This window comes from Schistocerca nitens, chromosome 2, assembly GCF_023898315.1.
Source record: "Schistocerca nitens isolate TAMUIC-IGC-003100 chromosome 2, iqSchNite1.1, whole genome shotgun sequence".
Classification (NCBI taxonomy): domain Eukaryota; kingdom Metazoa; phylum Arthropoda; class Insecta; order Orthoptera; family Acrididae; genus Schistocerca; species Schistocerca nitens.
The window spans coordinates 222,081,962-222,099,885 of NC_064615.1; the positions used below are offsets into that span (position 1 = coordinate 222,081,962).

Genomic DNA, 17,924 nt, shown 5'->3' on the forward strand with positions numbered 1-17,924 from the left:
TGCAGTCCTGGTAGAGATTACGGTATTGGTGGGCCACCACAGGTGCAGACCCACTGCAGTCCTTGTAGAAATAATGGTATTGATGGATCATCAAAGATGTAGACCCACTGTAGTCCTTGTAGAGATGGCCAGCAGCCATCTGTTGTGACTGTGCAGGTGCACAATCACCATTGAAGAGTCTTGCGGCTAATATAGCAAGTTCAAAAACGACAGGCCGATTTGTTTCGTCTTCCTCCTGCTTCGTCTCTAGCCATCTCTTCGTCCACGAGCCGTTAAAAACCTAGACCCTTACCTTGATATCATAATTTATAAATATAGCAGTTCATGACAAATTTCAAAACTCCGCCATCTCTCTCCCCACATCCACCACTGCTTGCGGCTCACCTCCAACTGCGCAACGCTACGCGCTGTTCACAGCCAGCTGCCTAGCACTACAATGGCTGCTGTTATCCAGTCCCTTGCTGAATTATTAACACACGTGCAAACACTAACAGTCCCTACTTCTCACATATTGTCCATATACTATGACCAACAGAAATGTGTGCAGTGAAATGAATGCTTACAAGTTACTTAGTTTGATAAACTGGTGTCAATTACAATATTATAACATGAGAATACAATTACAAAGGTACAAAGTACATCCGTGTTTTGTGAGCTTCACTGTTACGCATTACACCATTACACAGCACTAGCCTGCATGGGTATGTTTCCTCGTCTAATATATATGGTCTTATTGATCTTACATTTTAAACTAACTATTTACATTCTCTTTTCCGATCTTTTTCAGGTCTGACGATACCCGCTGTTACTAAAATCCTTCTGAGTGTACTGCCGCATCATCTTACAACAACCTTGTTGTTATTTTTTGCAGTCAGAAAAATCTCAATAAGAACATTAATAATAACAATGGTGTGGATTCAAATCTATTTTATTGAAATCGTAAGTGACAGTCACTAAAAAAAGAAAAATACTTACCTGGATCTTGAAATCGTTACTCTGTTCTTGTACTGTTCACGGAAACCAATCTATGAAATGACTAATGGACATCCATTTTTGTGCACAGTTTTATGGAAATGTTCACAAGAGACGTATTTGAAACTAAGTTTCACAATTACAATTGCTCCAAATGACTCCACAGATTGCTGTTTCCATTTCTTTCGCCCGTTGAACAGTTACAAGTGAAAAATCATGTATGCGAACAGAGCAATTTATAATGGAACGATCAGATAAAACTTACAGCAATTATGGAAGATGGGAGACAGGTCCTTTTGAAGAATCCACAGGGGGCGTGTAGCCCACCAGCAAAGGAGACAGCGTAAGAAACTCACGTTCGATTAACACTTGAACATTGCTCGTCAGTCTGGGTGTCTGGGACCATTACGAGGTAAGACTGATAGAGGAGGTAGGGAAGATCCAAAGAAGATCAGCACATTTCGTTACAGTTTCTTTCAGTAAGCATGAAAAGTGGCAAGGTATTTAATGTGTCCCTTTCCATTTAGTATGAGAATTACTTTCGACTAATAGGATAATGATGTGGCAGAATATTAAATAACTTACAAAAGCAGCTGGACTGTAGTAACTGTATGTCGTGACCTCTAACTAATTACAGGTCTTAAGTGCATTAATGTGGTGTGGGTCATGTTTCTCTTTTGCTTCGTGAGTGGCTGCGAACAGGACGCACGCTAGATTTGGGATATGGATGTCCAACAGAAAAAAGCATGCCAGAGCATGCAGTAAGGACTCTGACATCCGCAGAAAACAGAGCAGGCAGCATGAGGTGTTGTCATTATGAAAGTTGCATCGCCAGAGAAGTTCCTGGGGGACGTCTCTAGCCTAGCGATAGAGCAGTGCCGAGGGAAGGGATTTCTATCAGCAGGACACTGACGCTGTGCCGTGTTCGGAATAGTGCCTTCAACAAACAACAATCTCATCTTTCCAAAATAAACATGAGATACTGCAAAACAAGTGCCTAGCCTCGAGTGCACTTTTTTTACTTTCTTAGGACCTATGGTGTGAGGCTAGCTGCTGGGTGCGAAAACGCGGAGTTGGTAAAAATGCTCTTGAGGTCAGGAGGGTGGATCATACGTAGAGGTTTTTTGTTAAGTAAGTGTAGCTTCATTGGACGAGTTTTTCTCGACAGGCTTTGGCGGGAGAAGCAGTTAAGCCATTGGCAGACACAGAGTTCTTAAGCAACAATTGGCAATCATGTCTAACTTGCTGGGAAGGAGCGAGCAGGCTGTACAATTCAGATAGAAAACTAGACAGATCGACACGGGTCTTGGAGCTGAAGAGATCTCTGTGGGCTGCAGTCTTCACTCGGGCAGCCGACTGGGTGTCCAGACTTTGCATCTGCGGAAGGACGACCCTCGCCCTTTACTCCAGAGACCCAGTAGCGACGTAATATACTGCACCTCCGATGCTGATAATTTACAGCGGGTGTATTGGTAATACCGGCACCTTACGAGAATCCTTGGTAATAATATACTCAGATAATTGCAGTTATCTGTCCAAATATACTAGTGCATTCGCAGATGACGGCCGGAGTGGCTGTGCGGTTCTAGGCGCTACAGTCTGGAACCGAGCGACCTCTACGGTCGCAGGTTAGAATCCTGCCTCGGGCATGGATGTGTGTGATGTCCTTAGGTTAGTTAGGTTTGGTTAGTTCTAAGTTCTAGGCGACTGATGACCTCAGAAGTGAAGTCGCATAGTGCTCAGAGCCATTTGAACCACTTTTGCAATCGCAGATGCGTGTGTTTCTCAGTCTAACAGGCAACAATCACTGTATTCGTTGAGTTAGAAACTCGCGTGACATTTCAGAACGCCAGTTGCGTCTATACTGCACGTTCTCAGACCTTTCAAATAACTCTGGGACCCAGCAGGATCAGTTGGTACAAACCATATAGTGTAGTTTTGTGATATTGCTTTACTTTTGCCAGATAGATGCGTTTAATGTTTGAGTTTTATTTTCATAAATTAATGTGCTCATTTAAAACTTGTTTCTGTTTACACCTTCAGTTAATCAGTTTTCCAGTATTATGCAACTCTCGACTTTAGGATCCACAGCTAGGGCCTTAAAATTCCATCGCATTAGTCAATCCGTTAATGCACAGTAACTCAGCTTGTGTCTTAAAGGCGTGTTACACACGCGGCATTTTGCACGCTTGAAAGCGTCACGGAGACACTGAGCCAATTGCAGTGGTAGACGCTATAAAAAATGTGTTCTGTATCGCATTGTGGTTTATTGTTAAAATTCCTTGAGTGTAAGTTTCTAGAAGAGTCAATTATAAAGTGGTTCCTCCTACGCGAAAAGACCACTATAGCAATATTAGAGAGATTCGAGTCGACGCGGAGGGTTACCACCAGTCGTTCCTCTATTCGCCAGTGGAAGAGGAAAAGAGGGAACTGACATCGATACATTAAGTACCCTCCGCCACACACCTTGCTTGTGAAGTATAGATGTAGACGTAAACGTAGTAGCTGATTTGTTGCTAGGAACGACAAAATGACAACTTCTGATCCAAAACTCAGATATCATTAACAATTACAGCTTACAGAACTACCACCTTGATGAAAATGGAAATCGCGAGTACCGATTATTGATACGTAACTATCGCCTTGATATGAGGCTGTGGAGATTCCAGCATCGAAATAGATTTTTTTGTGTAGAATGTTTGGAATTCATTCTCGTGATAGCAACAGTGACAAAATATTGGAAATTTCTTTATAAATGAAAACGCTTGCCAGACATAAATGGAAGCATTATAATGCGGAGCCTGTCCGGCAAAATCCGGACAGATGGCAATCGCAGACGGAAGATGCCTGGACGGCACCTTCCATGTCTAATAGAAAGAGCTGCGCGGGGTAGCCGCGCGGTCAGGTGCGTCTTGTCACGGTTCGCGTGGCTGCCCCCGTCAGAGGTTCGAGTCCTCCCTCGGGCATGGGTGTGTGTGTCGTCCTTAGCGTAAGTTAGATTAAATAGTGTGTAAGCTTAGGGACCGATGATCTCAGCAGTTTGGTCCCATAAGACCTTACCTCAAATAGGAAGACCAGCTGCAGATCCTCGCGCAGATTTTGTCTTTTCGTTCTCCAACGGGTAGTATGAGCTGTTGAGATCTGGTCCATTATACAGACGCTTCTTTTCAGCCAATAGTAAGCGAGGTGGGAGGAGGGAAACGAAGAGTCCCAATTAAGAATAGCTGGAAAATTTTGGAAGGGGTTATCAGTTCTGGTACTTTGTGTTACATAAAAAGGAAACCTCCCGAAAACTATATTGGGAGCCGGGGCATTCAAACAAATTTTTATTCACTTCTGAGAGAATATGGTTCATTGTTTCTGACAAATGTAAAAACAATGGTTCAAATGGCTCTAAGCACTATGGGATTTAACATTTGAGGTCACCAGCCCCTAGTCTTAGAACTACTTAGACCTAACTAATCTAAGGACATCGCACACATTCAAGCACGAGGCAGGATTCGAACCTGCTGTCGTAGCAGCCGCGTGGTTCCGGACTGAAGCGCCTGGGCCTAGAACCGCTCGGTCACAGCAGCCGGCTAAAAACAGTGTGTGTGTGTGTGTGTGTGTGTGTGTGTGTGTGTGTGTGTGTGGTGTTTAGTGATAGAATAGGGCTCATCCAGTTCATCTCCGAAATCCGAAACGCACTGTTCAAGAGGACTAGGGGAACACGTGAATCAAAATCCGGTATTTTAAATCTATGTTGATACAGGCGGTACCTGTGGTCTTACTGCATGTCTTGAGGTCTTCACTTCCAATGTATGCGATAATTAAGTTCGTTCGCCATCTGTTAGCTGTGTCATGCATTACAGTGTCAGTTGACCCCTCAGGAGGAAGTGAGTGCCGGTGTCCCAGTGTTTTCTGTTGAGGTACACAGATGGCAGTTGTTTTGTTGGACGTTGTATTCCACCAAGCCCAAGCAACGCGACATCTTAATGCAATGCAAGTTGCAAGGGCGGTTCGTTTCATCCAAAAAGAGTAGACTTTTCGTTGTGTTGCTGTAAATACCAATTGTCTCTCTACGTGTCATTGCTGGGTTAAGTTACAGGGAGATAGGTCAGTACACAAGGCGAATTGGACGAGGTCGCCGACGCATTACAACGCCACTTGAACGCCGAGCGCTGCAAGACGATCTCGGAAGGGCAACTGGAACCGCTGTGTCCGATCGGACTGTAACGAACAGTTTATGATAAATGATCGTACGATCAAGATGTCGTGTTCGAGCAACCCGCTTGACATGACAACATCTCGCAGCTCGCCTTCAGTTCTGCCGTTCTCAAGTCAACTGGCAACTTCGTTACTGGCGAAAGATGTTATTCACAGACGAGACCGGATATTCTCTGACACAAGGCGTCGGCCGAGTGTGTGGAGATCCTTAGTGAGTGTTACGTCCCAAACGTCCAGGTTCTGTAGTTTTGAGGAGGTATACGTGTTGACAACCATACAGATATCTATATGAAGATCGCATCTGTTCTTTCGGACATGTCAGAAAGAACAGATACCATCTTCATATAGACAGGGCTTACCGGCCAATGATCTTCAGTGCGGATGCACTCACATTGTCCGAACACTTACGGGAATCGGTAGATTGACTACCGCGAGCAACGAGTATAGTGGGCAGGGGCACTGCAAATGTAGTGCGTGGACAGTAAGTTGGGAATGTGGGTCTCACGGGGAGCGTGCCAGAGATAAGTCCCTGCAGTCGGCACTCTCCTCTGTGTCTTCGGTGGCTAAGACGGATAGAACGTCTGCTATGTAAGCAGATCCCGGGTTCGAGTCCTGGTCGGGGCATACATTTTCAGCTGTCCCCGTTGATATTTATCAACGCCTGTAAGCAGCTAAAGGTCTGATTTCATTGTAGTTTCATACAGATATCTTGTCGTTGTCCAAGGTCGCCTTACCGAAAAGCATAAAAACGAAAAGATCCTGTTGGATCATGTGGTGTCCTGAATTTCTTTCTAAAGCCAGGGCCCCTGTGGCAGGCATCAACAAGGCTGTCTTGTGAAGTCTGGACATTGTAGTAATGAAATGGCCGGCGCTGAGTCCTGACCTAAATCCCATCGTGTATGTGTAGGACAACGATGGTCATCCTGCTACATCATAGACTCCCCAAGAACTTCCACGGGCTCTCATTGAAGAAAGGGAAAGGATACCACAGTGTAACCTCCGCAGACTAATACGGAGCAAGCCCCGTAGGTGCAGCCAGTGATAAACGCTCACGGTGGGCGTAAGCGTTATTGAAGCCTTCATACTACAACGAAAAAACCCAGCGTGACGGAATGAATGATTGTTTCCACTTTATTTTCGACACCTTCACTTCAGTTCTTTTTATACAAACGATCGAGGATGTAATGATGTTCTGTTGTGCACTTGATTTCTGAAAAGCAAAATTTGGTGACATACCCAAGACTCTATTATCGGTCAATGGGGTACGGCAGACGCCAAAAGTCATGTTCCCGTAGTTCTTTTGAGCAAGGGATTCCTGCGAGGTGACTGGTAGCAGGTGTGACAAGTGAACCTCAATAGCAGCGAGAAGTGTCGGATGAAGGACACGGATGCTATGGCAGTGCGTACAGGTGCGTGGGCAGCTGGCGGTCTCGTTAAGCTCGCCTGCGTGCAGCGGTGTGGGAGGGCGTGCCAGGGGACCATTTAACGGCGGTGACGGAGCAACTTGCTGACGGCGTTGGGCTGCTCCGCCGCCCGTAACCTGAACGCGCCGCAAACAAAACTCCTCGCGCCGGCCACAGCCAATGATACCCGCATCCGGAAACGGTCGCGGTCAGCGCATCACGGCTTCGCTGCTTCTGCTGCCGCCGTGGCGCATTATAAACAATGACAGGCCGGCAGAGCGTGCACGAAGTGTGTCTTCACAGAAAAGAAAGAGCGCGGTGCAATGGGTTTTAGGCCAGTGTCCTACAAATAGGTGCGAAATTTAACGGGTTCCATAATAATGAACTAAGGATGCTCCAATACGCTGAAGTGACAAAAGTTATGGGTACCTCCTATTACCCTGCGTAGTTCGCATATCGAGTTGGCATGGACTGAAAATGTCGTTGGGTCTCCAGCAGAAATAACCAGCCGTAATACCTCTATAGCCGTCCCCAACTGCGAAGCTGTTGTCGGTGCAGAATTTTGTACACACTGACGCCTTGGTTATGTCCCATAAACATTCGATGTTATTCTTGTCGAGCGATCTGGGAGACCAAATCATTTGCTAAAACTGCCCAGAATGTTCTTCAAACCCATTGCGAACAATTGTGTCATCCATAAAAACTCCATCGTTGCCTGGGCACATGAAGTCCATAAATGGCTGCAAATGGTCTCCAAGTAGCCGAACGTAACCATTTTCAGTCAGTGATTGGTTCATTTGGACCAGAGGAGCTAGACGATTCCGTGTTCCATGTAACCACAGTTCATAACATTTCGGAGCCTTGTTCAGAATTTGGTTCCTTGGCTTCGTAGGGTCTGCATCACACTCGAACCCTACTATCAGTTCTTACCAACTGAGATCGGGATTCATCTGACCAGGTCATCGTTTTCCAGTCGTCTAGGGTCCACCTGGTATGGTCCTGAGGCGATGAGGGGCACTGCAGGCGATGTCATGATGTTAGCAAAGGACCTTCCATCGGTGATCTGCTGCCATAGCCCATTAAAGATACATTGTCTTAACAAATACGTCCGTGGTACATCCCATTTTCATTTCTGTGGTTATTTCATGCAGTGTTGGTTGTCTGCTAGCTTTGACAGCTTCAAGCAAACGCCGCTGCTCTCGGTCGTTAAGTGAATGCCACCGGCCACTATATTGTCCGTGGTGATAGGTAACGCCTGAAATTTGGTATTCGCGGCACACTCTCGACACTGTGGATCTCGAAATACGGAAATTCCTAACGACTGACGAAATGGAATATCCCAGGTGTCTAGGTTGAAATACCATTCCGCGTTCAAAGTCTGTTATTGCCCGTCGTGCGACCATAATCACGTCGGACAACTTTTCAGTGAATCACCTGAGTCCAAATGATAGCTCAGACAATACACTGCCCATTTATACATTGGCACATGATAGTACTGCCATCTGTATGTGTGGCTGTCCCTGTGCCATGACTTTTGTCGCCTCGGTGTGTAGTGAAGTGCGCAGCGGGATTTCGATTAGGCTTCAGAAGAGCCCTTCAAGGAATTAAATTCCACCTTTGGTTTCTCATAATTTTTTATTACAGGACAGTCGGGGTTAATGAGCCCTGAAATATTTGATGTTGGGCCGGAGCGCACATTAGGGAGAAGCTTAGAGTACTAAGTTGACTGCAAGTTGCATGTATTCATAAACTCGAGCAACTCTGCAACTTCAGATAACATTTAAGGCATACAAATTCTATCGCTCATTTCGAGCGAGAGTGTCCGCACGTTCCAACACTGCAGGGTCAGATCTGTGTTAGGCCTGCTGGCAAGCGGGAAATCGGACAGTCGCTACACACTACGACACACCGTGCTTTTGTTTACCGCCTGGTCTTCGTAGATATGTTGCAAGCGCCTACGATTATCTGCGATGCCCTGGTTTCCCGCCATGACTGCTGTGGTGTCACCGCCAGACACCACACTTGCTAGGTGGTAGCCTTTAAATCGGCCGCGGTCCGTTAGTATACGTCGGACCCGCGTGTCAGCACTATCAGTGCAGACCGAGCGCCACCACACGGCAGGTCTAGAGAGACTTCCTAGCACTCGCCGCAGTTGTACAACCGACTTTGCTAGCGATGGTTCACTGACAAAATACGCTCTCATTTGCCGAGACGATAGTTAGCATAGCCTTCAGCTACGTCATTTGCTACGACCTAGCAAGGCGCCATTACCAGTTACTATTGATACTGTGAATAATGTACCGTCAAAAGCGACGTTCACCATTAATGGATTAAAGTTAAGTATTCCACCAGCTACGTCCGTTTTTTCTAAATTCTAATTTCCTTGTCCTGTTCCAGACCTCACGCCAGCCTGCGTGAGCTAAAACGCGTGCCTTCCGTCCTCCTTCTAGTAACACGGTGTTGGCTCTCCTGCCAACCAAAACAACTGCCTTCTCCTTGGAATGCACCTCCGTTACAGACGCCATTTTGAGGACTGCCGCCGCGGGGGATGCTAAGTTCACCGGACTTGGATACGATGTGAACGTATACGCGCTACATCGAAAACGATAGAAACCGTATATCGACTTTTGTGAACTTTCGAGAGATTGTGACAGGGTAGCGCTGTGCTCTGCGCCATTCGTGTAAATGTGTTTTGCGTTCCTTGCGTTTAAAACGTGTATTGTACTGTGTTTGTGTCCTGTGCGTTGTTTTTCGTTTGCTCGTCTCGAATTATGTGTTCAGCATTCGAGAGACTAATGAGAGGAAAGCTTACCACCATGGAATGCTTTGACACTATCATACCACCATGGAATGCTTTGACACTGCATTCAATAATTTCATACGTCAATCAGTACTAGACACTAACCTTTGGCTAAGATTACATTGAGAAATCCACTTCCCCTCGTATTTCATCTCCGGTCGACGATTTTTCTTCAACAATGCCTCATATTTTTCTTTTTAAGTTCGAAATTCAATCATTATACACATGAGTCATTACTGGACACTAAGGTAACTGTCTCTGCGGTCCGAGTGTAAAATTACTTGGGATTATGGTTGATAAAAGACTATCTTGGGATGGACATATAAATTACTTAGCTAACAAACTTGCACGAGTTCTCTTTCAGCTATATAAATTAAGAAAAAAAAGTCAGCAAGAGTATGCTGCTACAATCTAATATGTACTGACAAGACGAATTGTATGAAACCATACTAAAATGTTGATAATAAATAAATATTATTTTCGGCGTAAGCATTAAATACAACAATCACACAATCTAATCTGGTCGGGACATAAGAAGACTTCACTTTTTTACGAGGTGTTTTCAAGGCCACGGCCAGGAATATTTCTATTAATATCCAGCTCTTTTATTTTGGCTAAATACATATATGCTGCCACACAGAGCTGTTTTCAGAATCGCACGTGTCAAAACAGACCACTAGCTGACGACAGATTAGAATCTCGAACGTTCGTAAAAGTCGATAGGTGTGTTAATCGACTAAAGCGTATATACGTCATTATGACGTCACACCATATCCAGGTTGGGTGAACTTAGCATCCTCCTGCCGCCGCCCGGTGTGGCCGAGTGGCTCTAGGCTCTTCAGTCTGGAACCGCGCGACCGCTACGGTCGCAGGTTCGAATCCTGCCTCGGGCATGGATGTGTGTGATGTCCTTAGGTTAGTTAGGTTTAAGTAGTTCTAAGTGATAGGGGACCTCAGATGTTAAGCCCCATAGTGCTCAGAGCCATTTGAACCATATGAGGACTACCTATAGCGCCGACACCGATTGGAATTTCATGAAACCATAGGGGCTGAAGCGGGAATATTCCACAATGCCTCACAACAAATTCTGCATTTTTTCAACCGAAATTGGCAGAGAAAAAAAATGTGTTGCGTTAATTAGTGAACGCCCCTCGCAGGAACCGAGCGAGGTGGTGCAGTGGCTAGCACACTGGACTCGCATTCGGGAGGACGACGGTTCAATCCCGTCTCCAGCCATCCTGATTTAGGTTTTCCGTGATTTCCCTAAATCGTTTCAGGCGAATGCCGGGATGGTTCCTTTGAAAGGGCACGGCCGATTTCCTTCCCCATCCTTCCCTAACCCGAGTTTGCGCTCCGTCTCTAATGACCTCGTTGTCGACGGGACGTTAAACAACACTAACCCCACCCCCTCGCAGAAATGTTACAGTTGAAGCGCCACTGACGCCCCTCTCAGTTCTGGGTCTCAAGTGCCGGCTTGCGTCTCTTGGCCCATATACTGGCCCTACCCGTATCAAGTGTTGCTTTTTGGCGCACCACTCTCGGCCCACCTCTCTCTGCAGCCTCAAGGCAAGCCGCAACAATGGTCGCCTTGCTGGCAATCCGTGGTAGACGTCGTCGACCTGACCGTGTGTGTACTCGTGTTGCGGCAGATAAGCCTGCTTCCTAACTGAAGCTACATGGCGTGGGCGTACGGTCCAGCACGGCAGAGGGAAGAATATGTTTGTCCTCTTGGGCGTTAGAGATGCTGAGACCATCGATTCCGTATTTCCGTGACACTGCTTGGATCCCGACCAACGCGAGTGGCAGTATATTGGAACTTTAGACTGGAGTCTTGATAAGCCACGATCAAATAATTCCAACATATAGTAGACGTTTCTCATATTTACGCGAGTCATAACACAATCTCCTCACAAGCAACCAACATTCGATTGCGATTTGCGAACCTGTTCTTATCCACAGAATGTTCATGGAGTTTTTCCTACCCAGTTTCTGTGATTGCCCTGAAATGCTAATTGTTGTTTACCTATGAATGTAGTACATTTCATATCAATCTGACTCTTGTTTTTCAACCACATTCGTAACGTTGCAGTTTTAACGAGCAGCAGTGTAAATCTAGAATTATTATCGTAAACCAGTTCCAATGTTAAGGTGGTATTTTTTTTTAAAAACATTATTCAGTACTTTTCAGTACTTCTTGTTGCGTAGCTATAAAAGCTAAGCTTTTGAAGTGCACTTATTTTCTCTATCAGTACAAAATTAAAGGCATTAGATGCGGTTTTCTTAGGAAAATTTCGTTTATTAATGCAACTTTGCTAATCAAGATGTAGTCATCGTTGTGATGTGAATCAGTATTCCTACTTCTTTCAATAAATTCATCTGCACTCACTTCTCAAGAAAATTTATTATCCTTAACTTTTCTTCAGTGCTATTCTGTGTTCCCGCGATGACCAAGGTTGGCAGCAAAGTTAATTTGTTTAATCTGATTAACTTGAGTATATCCATGTTTTTTCGGTTCAAATGGCTATGAGCGCTATGGGACTTAACATCTGTGGTCATCAGTCCCAAAGAACTTAGAACTACTTAAACCTAACTAACCTAAGGACATCACACACATCCATGCCCGAGGCAGGATTCGAACCTGCGACCGTAGCAGTCACGCGGTTCCGGACTGAGCGCCTAGAACCGCTAGACCACCGCGGCCGGCTTGTTTTTTCGGGATGTATCAGTTTGGTCAATATAAAATTTGGTGCTTTCATAACAGTTCGGTTTAAAAATGTCAGATTTGTGGTGTTTTTCGTCATTACATTTAAATATGAGGTAATTTTTCTTTCTTTCATTTTATTATTTGGGGAAAACTAATCTGGGTATTTTTTAGCAGAAAACATGTTTGCAATCTGATATGACAGGTTACCAATGTAGCGGGACAACAGTATCAAATAGTATTTGTTGTAGATATGGAGCCTTTATTAATTTTGTTTGTTCTTTATATTGAGGTGGAGTTTACCGATTGTAGGGGAGCTATAACCATTTTTGCAAGCCACTGGTATAATTGTATAATTTTTGTAACGGAATGATTTCCATTTTTTTCAAAGTTGCCCTACAATACGGCTTTTTTCGGGTCACTCCACGAACGATTAGTTTTTCTCGTACAGTAAAATTTTGTTTTCTTTGTAGATTATTCCGGGGAACTTGTTTCACAATGTAAAAAGCTAGTGCTACAATGTTTATTCATTTCTCAACACGAATCACAGCATACCTTCGCAGTTGACATCAAGACCACGACTGTGACGTTTAATTTCCATTTTGTCACCACAACTTCTCATTTTTTGCCTGAAACGTTGGCTCAGCAACCCTCCATAATGAGAGAGACGTTGTTTTCAGAAATAGCTTAAGATGTTAGGATTATCAGCAACAGAGCTTTCGTCTAAATCTTTCCAGAAAAGTAACTCTATTGTGAAACGAACCGTGTTTTATTACTATTTCAATCTGCCGAACCCATAATACACTGTTTCATCTAAGTAACTTAATACATAGAATTTACTGCTTAACACGTACATTTGAACTACCCGTTTAAAAGTTTGTTTTAGTAATTTCTTTAATGATTTAGGCAATTAATTGTCTAATTTATTTTATGATGGAAATTGCTGTTCTGAGTTTTCTGCTTTTCTTTCTTCATAAAAGTTAGTTCATTCTGGCTCCTACTCCATGGAGACAACTGTTTGCACAGTAATAATTAAGTTACTTTTGATGTGCATAACTGATTAGTAAATATATTCACTGAGTGTAGTTAAACCTTCAATGATATGGACAGATCCTTACAACCAACTAGATTACAATTTTTTAGCTACTATTCTTTCTTGAGACAAGGAATAGTTTCAAACGTACTAGTGGGAGCTCTAGATGGTTAAAACCGTAGACGAAGACAAAGATTGGAGTATACCTAATAAATAATTGAGGACTGTGGTGCAAATACTTTCTTAGAAGAGCAGATTGGCACAAGAGAGGAATCCGTGGGAACCGCATCAAACCAGTCACGAGACTGACGATAAAAGGAAAGTAGTTTGAAAACTGTGTCCATGTGTTACCCAACAAAGACTGCCTAAGTGATACCTAATTGTACATATGAATAGTACGTAAGTAAAACAAGGTTACTGATGTACACTAACGACTGGGTACTAAGGCATAACAAGGTGATGACTTTCTGTTTGCCAGTGGCTTTGTCTGTTTGCACCACTTCATCAGATAATCTATATTTATTCCTAAGAATTTTGTGTTCCTTCGCAGTCTACTTTTAATTTAACAGTGTTAGTCTTCCTGTTCAAACTGATATTATCAGTATTCGTTATCAGTTTGGTAAATATATATTTACTGCATATTGGCAGTCGGCAAAATTCCACAGAGGATACATTTGCTTTCTCAGCAAGTAGTTAACTTGTATGCTCTTTTGTCACTGGCTACGATATTTCCGTCATTAGAAATGTTTCCTGTAAGGAGAATAAACGTTAATATACCAGGCTGCCATTGGGATATAGGCAAAATAAGAACACGATGAACTGTAATGCAAATGAGCAAAATTTATTTCACTTCTCTCGCCTGAAAGGGCATAAAATGAGAAAACTACAACGACAGCGCTGCAGTATCAACAGAAGCACGAAAGTCTTGGCGAGTGATGAAAGTGGCGTTGCAGAGACGGATCAGGTAAAATCAGTTGCAGTTTCCCGATAAAATTTATTTGTGTGTCGTATTCCGAGGGGTAGAGAAGCTACTTTCTAGTGGCGACACGTTGCACAAGACCTAGAGTGCGTATCTTGTAGAGACCGAAGCTGAATTATCGCAGAAAATTGAAACAAACAACCTTTAACGCGATAATTACTCCATAGAAGTAAGTAACGTTTTTCAGATGCTTACATATTGTTGCAAGCTATGTGTTATATATATCAGCTTGCTAAAGAGACAAACTGACACGTAGAAATGTTTTTTATTTGCTTATTACAAATATTTTTGATGTAGTCAAGTGAACTATATTGTTGAGTTTTGTCTTATTGCTGTCATTTGTCGATATAAAAATGTTGAGAATTATTCTAAAGTGTAACGTCAAAAAATTGTACGTTACGTATTATGAAAGGATTAAAAAGTTCTAGCATTTTGTGAAGCCATCATCTTCTGGTCCCAGAAGCTTTGTGCTTGACTGACAAATAAATAAAAAGAATGTAAAAAAATGCGCATGCAGCAGCAAGAAAACAGCAACTTTAACACGACACAACCTTCTGAAACAACACCACATCAGAAAACCATGGCAAGCTGTAGAATGAATGGGTGTTGGATGTCAGAAGTCTGACGGTGATAGAGAAGCTAGAAAATGTGGAAAGAGAAATGCTAAGATTCAATCTAGATATAATGGGGGTTGGTGAAGTGAAACAGAAAGAAGACAAGGGTTTCTCGTCAGAGTGTAGGGTAATATCAATAGCAGCAGAAAATAGTATAACGGGAGTAGGGTTTGTTATGAGCAGCAAGGTAGGGCATAGAGTAAGTTGTTCTCACCAGAATCGACAGCAGACCAACATCGACAGCAGTATTTCAAGCAAACATGGTAACGTTTCTAGCAGAGGAGAAAGAGTATGAGGATATTGAACACGTGATGCAGTACGTAAAGGGAGAGGACAATATAATAGTCATAAGGGTATTGGAATGCGGTTGTAGGGGAGGAAGAAGAAGAAAGGGTTACGGGAGAAGTTGGGCTTGGTTGCAGAAATGAGAGAGGAGAAAATTTAGTTGAGTTCTGCATTAAATACCAGTTAGTAATAGCGAATACTCTGTTCAAGAATCACGAAAAAAGGAGGTATACTTATTGGATGATTTCAGTTAGATTGCATCATGGTCAGGCAGATATTCCGAAATCAGATATTGGATAGTAAGGCATATCCAGAAGCAAATATAGACTGAGATTACGATTTGGTGTCCGCCCCCGGTAACTAAGTGGTCAGCGCGACAGAATGCAAATCCTAAGGGCCCGGGTTTGATTCCCGGCTGGTCGGAGATTTACTCACTCAGGGACTGGGTGTTGTCTTAATCATCGTAATTTCATCCCCATTGATGCCCAAGACGCCGAAGTGGCGTCAAATCGAAAGACTTACACCCGGCGACTGGTCTACCCGACGGGTGGCCCTAGTCACACGACAATTTGGTGATGATGAAGATTAGGCTGAAGTTTAAGAGAATAGTCAGGAAGAATCAGTGTGCAAAGAAATGGGATACTGAAATACTAAGGAATGAAGAGACACTCTTGAAGTTCTCAGAGGCTGTAGATACTGCGATAATGAATAGCTCAGTAGGCAGTTCACTCGAAAAGAAATGGTCGCTAAAAATAGCAATCACAGAAGTTCTAAAGGCAAAGATAGGTAGGTATAAGATAGGTATCTGGAAAGAAACCATGAGTAACTGGAGTAATAATTCAGTTGATCGACGAAAAAAGGAAGTTCAAAAATCGGAACGTAAAAGAGCTTTGGACGACTTAATTTCTAAAATCATTGGGGAAAGTGCAACAAAACGACTATTCACGTTGGTGTGTAGACTGTGTGAGACTGGCGATGTACCATCAGAGATTCGGGAAAACTTGATGCACAGAATTCCGAAGATAGCAAGAGCCGACAAGTGCGAGAATTATCCCACAATGAGTTTAATAGGTCATGCATCCAAGTTGCTGACAAGAATAATATAAAGAAGAGTGGTAAAGAAAATTGAGAATCAGTAAGATGTTGATCAAAGTGATCGTTGTCTGATCCTCAATTTACTTTTCTTCTGTATGTCGGATTAGCTTTGGGAGTGGGAAAAGCACTAGAGAGGCAGTTCTGACGTTGCGGCTGATAATGACTAGAGAAAAATCAAGACACGTTCATGGGATTTATCGACCTGGAAAAAAAGTTCGACAATGTAAAATGGTGCAAAATGTTCTAAATTCTGAGAAAAATAGCGGTACGCTACAGGGAAAGATGGATAATATATACTATGTACATGGGCCAAGAGGGAATAATAAGACTGGAAGATGAAGAACGAAGTGTCCGGATTAAAAAGGGTGTAAGACAGGGATGTAGTCTTTCGCTGCTACTGTTCTGTCTGTACATCGAAAAAGCTATGATGGAAATAAAAGGAAGCTTCGAAGATGGGATTAAGATTCGGGGTGAATATATATCAATGATAAGATTCGCTGATTACATTGCAGTCCTTAGTGGAAGTGAAGAAGGATTACAGGAACTACTGAATGGAATGAACAGCCTAGTGAGTACAGAATGCGGATTGAGAGTTAATCGAAGAAAGACGAAAGTAATGAGAAGTAGTAGAAATAAGAACAGGGAGATACTTAACACCAGAATTCGGGATCCCAAAATAGATAAAGTTTAGGAATTCTGCTACCTAGCCAGCCAGCAAAATAACTCATGTCGGACGGAGTAAGGAAAACAAAAAGCAAACTAGTAGTGGCGAACAGGGTATTCTCACCCAAAAGAAGTCTACTGGTATCAAACATATACCTTAATTTGAGGAACAAATTTCTGAGAATGTACATTTGGAGCACAGAACTGTGTGGTAGTGAAACATGGGCTGTGCAGAAACCGGAACAGAAGAGAATCGAAGCGTTTGAGATATCGTGCTACAGAATAATGTTGAAAATTAGTGGACTGATAAGGTACGGAGTGAGGAGGTTCTCCACAGGATCGGCGAGGGAAGGAATAAATGGAAAACACTGAAAAGAAGAAGGGCCACGGTGATAGGACATCTGTTAAGACATCACGGAGTAACTTCCATGGTACTAGAGGCAGCTTTAGAGGGTAAAAACTGTAGAGGAAGGCACAGATTGGAATACAGCCAGCAAATAATTCAGGGCGTAGGTTACAAGTGCTATTTTGAAATGAAAATGTCGCCACTGGAGAGGAATTCATGGCCAGCCACGTCAAACCAGCCATAAGACCGATGATTCGAAAAAAAAAGCTGCCATCCGGTACAAGTTAATAACGTCATGTGAGAAAGAAAATAAACGAAAAAACAACAGAAGACAGCACATAAAGCGATGAAACAGGTCTGTGTAATGGTGTCTTACACAGGGCTGAATACCTTTCCAAGCATCCCACATTTGTTTGGCTCGGACAACTCAGTCTCATGCACTTGGTGTGTTATGTCATTACTAGTCATTTCTGGCATTTGCAGTGCACATTTACAACTGTATGTTAGAGGGACGTGGATTAATTGATTTGTTTGCTTCTTTGTCATCCTTACCTTTTTTATCACCTTGCTCTTGCTCATTTGCTGGATTTACAGTTAGTACCTAGTTTTGTTACTGATCAAGAATTTCACTACTTCACCTCTATGCTGCAATGACAGCACCGCCGAATTACTGAGGGTCGCTACTAGATTTCTCCGAGATTTACAGGTTTCCTCAGAGTGAAATATGTGCTTTTCCGAGCAAGTTGTACTCTACTATTTTTAAAGGCGCCAAATGAATTTTTTGATTATTCAAGTTCAGTTACGAAATTTTATCAACAATTTCAGAA

The 17,924-nt window shown here is 43.2% G+C and overlaps 1 protein-coding gene across 1 annotated transcript in view; it reads right to left on the minus strand.

The window, feature by feature from the left end:
• Positions 1-17,924, minus strand: part of LOC126235943 (cytochrome P450 6k1-like) — a 170,449-nt gene that overhangs the window by 41,290 nt on the left and 111,235 nt on the right. The gene's annotated exons all lie outside the window — the stretch shown is intronic.